The 7,760-nt window shown below is 27.9% G+C and overlaps 1 protein-coding gene across 3 annotated transcripts in view; it reads right to left on the reverse strand.

Annotated features, from left to right (window-relative positions):
• Positions 1 to 7,527, reverse strand: part of LOC122502325 — a 239,585-nt gene extending 232,058 nt beyond the window's left edge. Inside the window, exons 1-2 of one of the 3 annotated variants that reach the window (XM_043612311.1) lie at positions 7,097 to 7,527; positions 6,501 to 6,866 (exon numbers count right to left, since the gene is read on the reverse strand). The gene's annotated coding sequence lies outside the window, so the exon portion shown is untranslated. Of the gene's footprint in view, positions 1 to 6,500 lie in introns of all 3 variants that reach the window. The other 2 variants (XM_043612312.1, XM_043612310.1) reach the window with 2 other exon arrangements.
• Between the last annotated feature and the right edge of the window lie 233 nt (positions 7,528 to 7,760).

Raw genomic sequence — 7,760 nt, forward strand, 5'->3', positions numbered from 1 at the left:
CTATTCTTGAAATTATATTATTTTTATCATTTTCACTTTTAAATTAGTCAAAATGACTATAATACCTCATTATGTTATGTATAAATATGTTGTATATATGTATACACCCAGAGAAATGGTATATTTGTCTCAGAATCAACTAGACTTTTTATTTGTTTGAAATAAATTTTATTTGGTTTAAATAAAATTTTATTTATCTCAAATATATGTTTTATTTGTGTCGAAGAAAATTTTTATTTAAAAGAAATAAAAAGTCTAGTTGGTTCTGAGACAAATATACGTTTATTTAACTCAAATAAAATATATTTGGTTTAAATAATATTTTTCTCTGGGTGTAATGAATATCGACGGTTTAGAGTGCAAACCTGCTAACTCACATTTATGAAATTTTTCAGGAGAGTCAAAAAACTATTCAAAAGAATTTTTAGGTTATATTCTTATAGAACAAAACTTTCAGTATATTTGTTTTATTAACAGAACAACACAATGCTACTTAATAATAAAAAGTACTTCCTTTTGAAATATATTTTAATTGATATCTCTTACACTCAAAATATAGAAACATTTCAATACAATACAATATATTATGTGGAGTTATAGCAGTGCAATTTGACAGGTATGGAGTTAGCTGTTTTACTCACAACACTTTTTTAGCAATTTAGAGACATAATTTCGTCAAACTGTTTTACTTGGCTGATGTATCACCTCTTTATCTATCAAATACAAAAAGAATCTCAAATTTGATAAAAAGTGGAGTTAGCAGGTTTGCACTCTAAACCGTCGATATGTTCATTATGTTTCTAATATAATAATATTTTTAATTACAGTAATTTTATTGTAATTTCTTTTGAATAAAATTAGCCTCACAAAATAGGGCAATTTTAAGAAAAACTGACGAGGCCCTGACCAGTTTTTCACTAAGTAGGGCATTGGTCGGGAACAGCGTCACACACTAGTCGGGAACTGGTCAGTTTCTCTACCCAGAGCCACACCAGAGATCGGGAAAACTGTCTAGTACCCTATCAGGCCCACATTTTAATTTCTGCACGGGCTGCAATAGCGGGTTCCGTACACAAATATTAAAACAATACTTGCAACATTTTTTATCGGTAATTGGTAGAATTAAAATAAACAATTAAAAAAATATATTAAAATCATTTGATAAAAAAGAATAACTAAAAAAATTAAAGTATTGTATATATCTAAAATTGTAAACAATAATAAGCAGAGGAACTATAATTTTTAAAATTTTGTTCCTCTGCTTCCCAGGCGCGAGCTGACAGTGAGTTCAGGCTTTACGAAGCTTGATTGAGGGTTGGTCAGTATTGGTTAAAGATTGGTGGGACAGCGAAAGCAAGGCTGCTTCAGTCCGGAATAGTAACACCGATGTAAACCTGACGCTCAGTCTTTGTTGAAGACTGGCGTTCAGTCTTCAATCAATGCTGCGGAAGCCGAAAGCAGGACTGAACAAGACTGCTTCCACTGTTCCCAAATTTACACGCTTCTCACGCGTTCATTCAATATAACGTGAATATATTAATTATTATTATTAATAATAAACAGTATTGTTATTAATATATATGTATCTACATATTTAATAACAATAAGTTATTATTATTAATTTATAATGATTGTATTATTTTCATATAAATATTATATGACTAACAATAAATGTCATTTGACATAATAATATTGAAAAATAATTTTAGCAAAAAAAACACAATTTGTGATAATTTGTACATTTTTTAACTTCATTTTTGACAGACTTTTAATATTATTTACAAACAAGTTCACAAGTTTTTATTCACAACACTTATTAATTATACAGATTAAATAGTAATTTTATTATTTTATGTAACGCTTATAATGAAAAAATCCGCTCGCATGTGGGATCGAACTCACGTCCCCCCGCCCCAGACGCATTCCGGAAGTCCTAGACGCAACCACTTAAACCGCACGGCCACTGAGTCTCGATGAGACCTCGAGCTAATGTAATATATTAATGCCAGTGCCGTATATTTTGTTACTTATAAGGGCAAAGTGAAAACTATGACTAAAAATTTTACACATACTAATCCTGAATTATTTTAATTATTAAAAATGAATATTAAATAATTCATAATAAAATTGTAATCATTACAAAATTCAACTTTTAAAACATTTTACAATTAAAAATATTTAATGGATAATTTAATAAACATCGATAAATAATTGATATTTTTTATTATTCAGTAACAAAATTATTAACATTTATTATTAGATATATTAATAATATATTATGTAAATAAATATAATTTGGAATAATAATGAATTATAATGTTAAATATTATAATTATTATTAATTATAATAATATTTATTAATTGAATAATAATTATTAAAATTATAATAATTAATAAATAAATAAATAATAATTAATTAAATTAATATTAAAAGTTAACATAATTAATAAAATGATTAAATATGATGCAGTGTCAGGAATATTTATTGCACATTTTAATTATTATTTATTAATTATCTATAATAATTTTGAAAACATTTATAAAAAAAAATTTTCCATTTAACTTTCTTTAAATATGAATGTTACAATTAATAATATATTTATTTATCAATTGATAACTTAATGTTAATTATTATTATTATTATTTGAAACAATTATTATAATTATAATTATTATAATATTATTTAATTAAGTGAACACGGTAATAAATAAAGATAAACTGAATATTGAGTAAAGATTGATTCAAGCTTGAATCAAGATTAGATGTTCGAGGTTCACTCATAAAGACTGACCGAGTCTTGAATCGAGCATGGGACGAGCATTGGGTCCAATGTTGAACCAATATTGAACTAATATTGATTGACAGTGATGTAAAGACTGCTTCTACTGTGAGTTACCCACACTGAGCGTTCAAGACTCAATCAACCTTTAATCTATCGTCAGCATTGGTCTTTCGCGCCTGGGTTGTTATTGTTTACAATATTAGATATATACAATACTTTAATTTTTTTAGTTATTCTTTTTTATCAAATAATTTTAATATATTTTTTTAATTGTTTATTTTAATTCTACCAATTACCGATAAATGTTGCAAGTATTGTTTTAATATTTGTGTACGGAACCCGCCATTGCAGTGCGAGTACAACTCATCGCACTTGTCCAATTTTTTTGATATTAAAAACATTTTTATACTTACTTCCATCTTATAGTTATAGGACAGTATTTCTTTCAAAATTATGCTAAAATATGACTTAATAACATGTAATATTTAATTACAGAAAGTTTAAAAGATATACATTAAAAAATATAAAATTTGGAAATTTTCCATTTTTTTAATTTTTTGAAAAAATTGAATACTTATCGTTCTAATTAATATGTTTAAAATCTGTAAATTTATTGTTTATATATATCTTACAAAAGTCATAACTGATTAATTTACAGCAATTTGTCAAAATTTAAAAAAAAAATTCGATTTTTTTGGAAAATCCATAATTTTTTCGTATTAATATTATTTTTTAATTCAATTTATTGTTATATATCTTTAAAATCATTTATATTATTAATAAATTAAAAAATTTATGCCAATCTGCAAAAATTAAAAATAGTAGATTGTGCATCAAGGGAGGGAAATGGATGATTTCCGACGAGTGTAGTTTGCAGTTCGAGGCGTAGCGAGCAAACGAGCCGAAGGCGAGTGCTTGCGAGCGAAGCCGAGAACTGTAAAACACGAGTGGAAATCAATTTTCCTCCCGAGTTGCACATACTATTTTTTCTAACACACGTATACCGAAAGTACAAACGCGGCAGTTTGATTGTTACTTTTGAATGTATAGTTGTAGCTGGGGGCGGTATAGTTACAACTGTGGTAACTGAAAGTTTGTGAAAAGCTTGAAATAACTGAACTGACCCAAAGAGCGTAAGATTACGCAAGTAGCGTAACTTACGTAACTTACGTCAGTTACGTAACTTACGTAAATCATTTATTGTTTGTAACTCGAAAGACTAACATAACTACGTAACTTACGTAAGTTACGTAACTACACCATTTACGTAACTCACATAAGTTACGTAAGTCACTTAGCTGACGTAACTCACGTAACTGATTCACCAATGGTCATACTTTGATTTATACTACGTTCCTAATAATATTACCGAGAAAGCAAGTTACTTTTCCTCCCTCACAGGGAGGGAATGTTACATTCCCTCCCGGTGACGTCACTAGCCGGGAGGGAATGTACATTCCCTCCCGCTCGCAGGGAATCATACACTTTTCTCCCGCTTGACACGTAGGAAATGGTGTACTTTCGGTGCGTGTGTTAGAAAAAAAAATTTTTCTTTAATTTTTTGAAAAATTTATAACTTTTGTTCAGCTCAATATTTTTTCATCAAATATAGCTAATATTTTAAGTTAGACCAATACCTAAAAGATTGCAAAATTTTAATTCAATAGGTCAAGACGTTTTCAAGTTATACACGAACAAAATTTTGCGGACATACATACATACATACATACATACACACATACATACATACATGCATATATATATATATATATATATATATAGACAGGAAATTTTCTATTACCATTTTTGGATTCTCCGTTGTTTAAATAAATAAATTATGCTAGAAAAAATTAATTTCGTGCAATGTACAGACAAAAGTCTGATTTTATTAATATAGATATCGTAGCCATCTAAAAAAAATCGCAAAACTTGATAGATTATTATGAAATTTGACAGCTAATTGTTTTTGATGTTCCTGATCACGAAAACAAAGTCAGAGTTTAAAAATTCAAAATGGCGGATCAAACATGGCGGACAAAATTTTTTGAAAATCTGTGAATTCGCATGAAATTTGTTACTCGGGGGTTTTCAGGGTCGCTGATTACGAATCGGGAATTATTTTGTGACAAAAAATTGTACATTTGGGAGTAATGGGTTCAATACGCAACTTTTATTCAAAGAAAGTATAGTGTTTAGATGGACTCAAAAAAAGTTATGATCAATTTTTCAAGCACATCGCTTTTGTCAACAAAAAAAAATGTGTCCTGTTGTGAGACACTTATTGAAAATTGCTAAAATTTAAAAAGTTTGATATAAAACGTTATGTTTAGTATAAATGATTAAATATATTAATAATACATATTATTATATGCTAAATAATAATATTTATTCGCCAAAGTATGACTATCAAATAAACACAATTTAATAGCTTCAACAAGAGCATTAAAATTGACGCTATTTTGAAAAAGGAAAATTAAATTATTTTCAACCGTAGATTGGAACAATCCAATATTGCATCACAAAATAAAAGGAGAATACTAAAAGAAGATGCATTACATTTACCTTTTCCAATTAATTAACTTGGAAAAAAAGTACTTTGCATTTATTGAAAAAACGCTTTTTAGTCGATTATCACACACAGTGTTGGTATTCAACAAAAACAGTTTAAATAACCGCTTCGGCGTACACGAAAAAGTTGGCTCATATAAAAAGAAATGTTTTTACATAAACACAATTGGCTTTTTAATATTACGTGTTAAAAAAAATCGACTGTCTCACAACTGGAGGTGTCTCACAACTGGATACACTCCCCTAATGTTTATACATGTACACAAAATGCCAATTATTATAAATCTGATTTTTAAACATCTTAAATCAGAAAATGTAATGAAATGTGCAAAAATTGAGTTAGAAAATTTTAGTTTAGAACAATGCTTCCATATGAGGAAGCAGCAAGTAATAAATTTTAATATGACATAAATGAGAAAGCGATATTCGTTATTAATTTAAAAATAATTAAATAAAATTTTCTATAACATTATTGTGAATATAGAGCATATATTTAATTTATACGAGTAAAGAAATATGAAAGTCATGTCATTTTGATATTTTGTAACGTGCTACAAAAGATAATGAGTTTCATAATGATCTATAAAGGTAGAAAAGAGAGATAAAAGAGAAATAGAAATTAGAGAAAAATTAAAGAAGAAAAAGGGAAAACGTAGAAGACAAAATAGATAAAATTAAAAGACGACAAAAGAGAGTAGCAAGAAGATTAAAAATTAGAAATAATTTTAATTTACATGAAAATGTAAATTTTCTCGAAATGAAATTTTCTAAAACTTTAAGTTGGAGAATAAAAATCTAAAAGTAAAACTGAAAAGAATCTTCTTTTCGCTACAGGTGACAAGATATTGATCTTATTTAGATTCTTCAAACTAGCACTTCTGTCTTTGGCACGCGTTGCTCCCAAATATCAAATGTCTACGAAAGAAGAATATGATTTTAACTTCAACACGAAAAAAGAAAGGAATATGAAATACACTTTTCCATGAATAAATGTATTACCTCTTGAATTTTCATCCAAAATAAAAAAAAAATTCAACACAGAATTGTTTTAAATAAAAATATCATTGAATTTAAATAAAAATTTAACTGAATATTTTTCTAAAAATACATTTTAAAGAAGTAAAATAGAAGTGGAAATTTACCAACTTACCCTTTAATTAAACTTCAAAATCATTAGTATTTCCTGAAATTTTGCTCAAGCAGAAATGCGTTTTTTAGTTTTTCACTTGTATTTTATTTTTAAATTTCCAGTATGTGTCATTTCATTTTAAATTGCAATTACAATAGCTCTTTTCACACCATGGAGAAAAGGAAACTTTTTTCCTCTCTATTTTGGAGTGTTTGCACGTGTTCTGCGGGAAATGTTCATTTTCATTAAATTTTAATTTGTTATTTACAATCGCAAGAAATTTGGTATCCTCATTATACAATTTAATTTTGAAACGTACACTGTATTCAAACTTGGGATTTTCAGGGAATTCAAATTGACAATTTTCATTAAATTCGAGCTGAAAATCTTCATTAAAGTCGAACTCATGAGTTTTATTAAATTCAAACTTGCCATTTTAATGGAACACGAAAGATTATTATTCTCTGGCGAGATTCAATTTTACTTTCTTAATATTACTCGCCACGGGATATAATTTAAAGACATGTATTTTTTGAAAACTCTATCTAGGTCCCATTATAAATACGTGTCAGTTGAAACTTTTGCTTGTTACTAAAGTTCTTGTGAGTAAGATTCACCTTTTTCTATATATCGAAATTGCCTCAGGGTCCTATTATTATATTATGTGAAAAGCTCAAGAACCTATTTTTAAATTAATTTTTTTTAGATTCACAGTTTTTAAAATTGTATAGCATCTTTTTTCCTCTTTCACTTTCCCTTTCGCCTTTGCACTGAAATTTTTAAACCGCACCTCGAACATTATTTTGACAAAATCATGTTAAAAAGAAATTAACAAAATCCTGAATTGAAACTACTTTTCTAATTAATAAAGTAATATTAATTTTATTAAAACTGATATTAATAGTGTTGATGTTTAATAAAAAGGTCAATAATTAAATTAATCGTTTTTTTATTATTGTTTGTTTATTTTTCAGTTATTTTTTCAAAAGCAATACAACTCTCAAAATCATAGATGAAGAAACTCGTCAAGTGGCAAGCGTCGCGTACGGATTCGCGCACGACACTGAAACCAGCAGGAAGTTCACTTCTTGAGCTAGACGGATTCACGGGCTCACGTGGGTGAATCTCCTCGCGCATGAACCATCTACCCCTTTCCGTTTTCATCCCTTCTCGACATTTCTCCCTCTATTTTCCAATTTTACCCTCAAAAATGACTCAAACCATTCCCACTCGCAGTTCGACTGTGTTATGAACGTCAACTGAATCCGTAGGTACTCCAGT

This window comes from Leptopilina heterotoma, unplaced genomic scaffold (assembly GCF_015476425.1).
Source record: "Leptopilina heterotoma isolate Lh14 unplaced genomic scaffold, ASM1547642v1 Lhet_228, whole genome shotgun sequence".
In the NCBI taxonomy this organism is placed as follows: domain Eukaryota; kingdom Metazoa; phylum Arthropoda; class Insecta; order Hymenoptera; family Figitidae; genus Leptopilina; species Leptopilina heterotoma.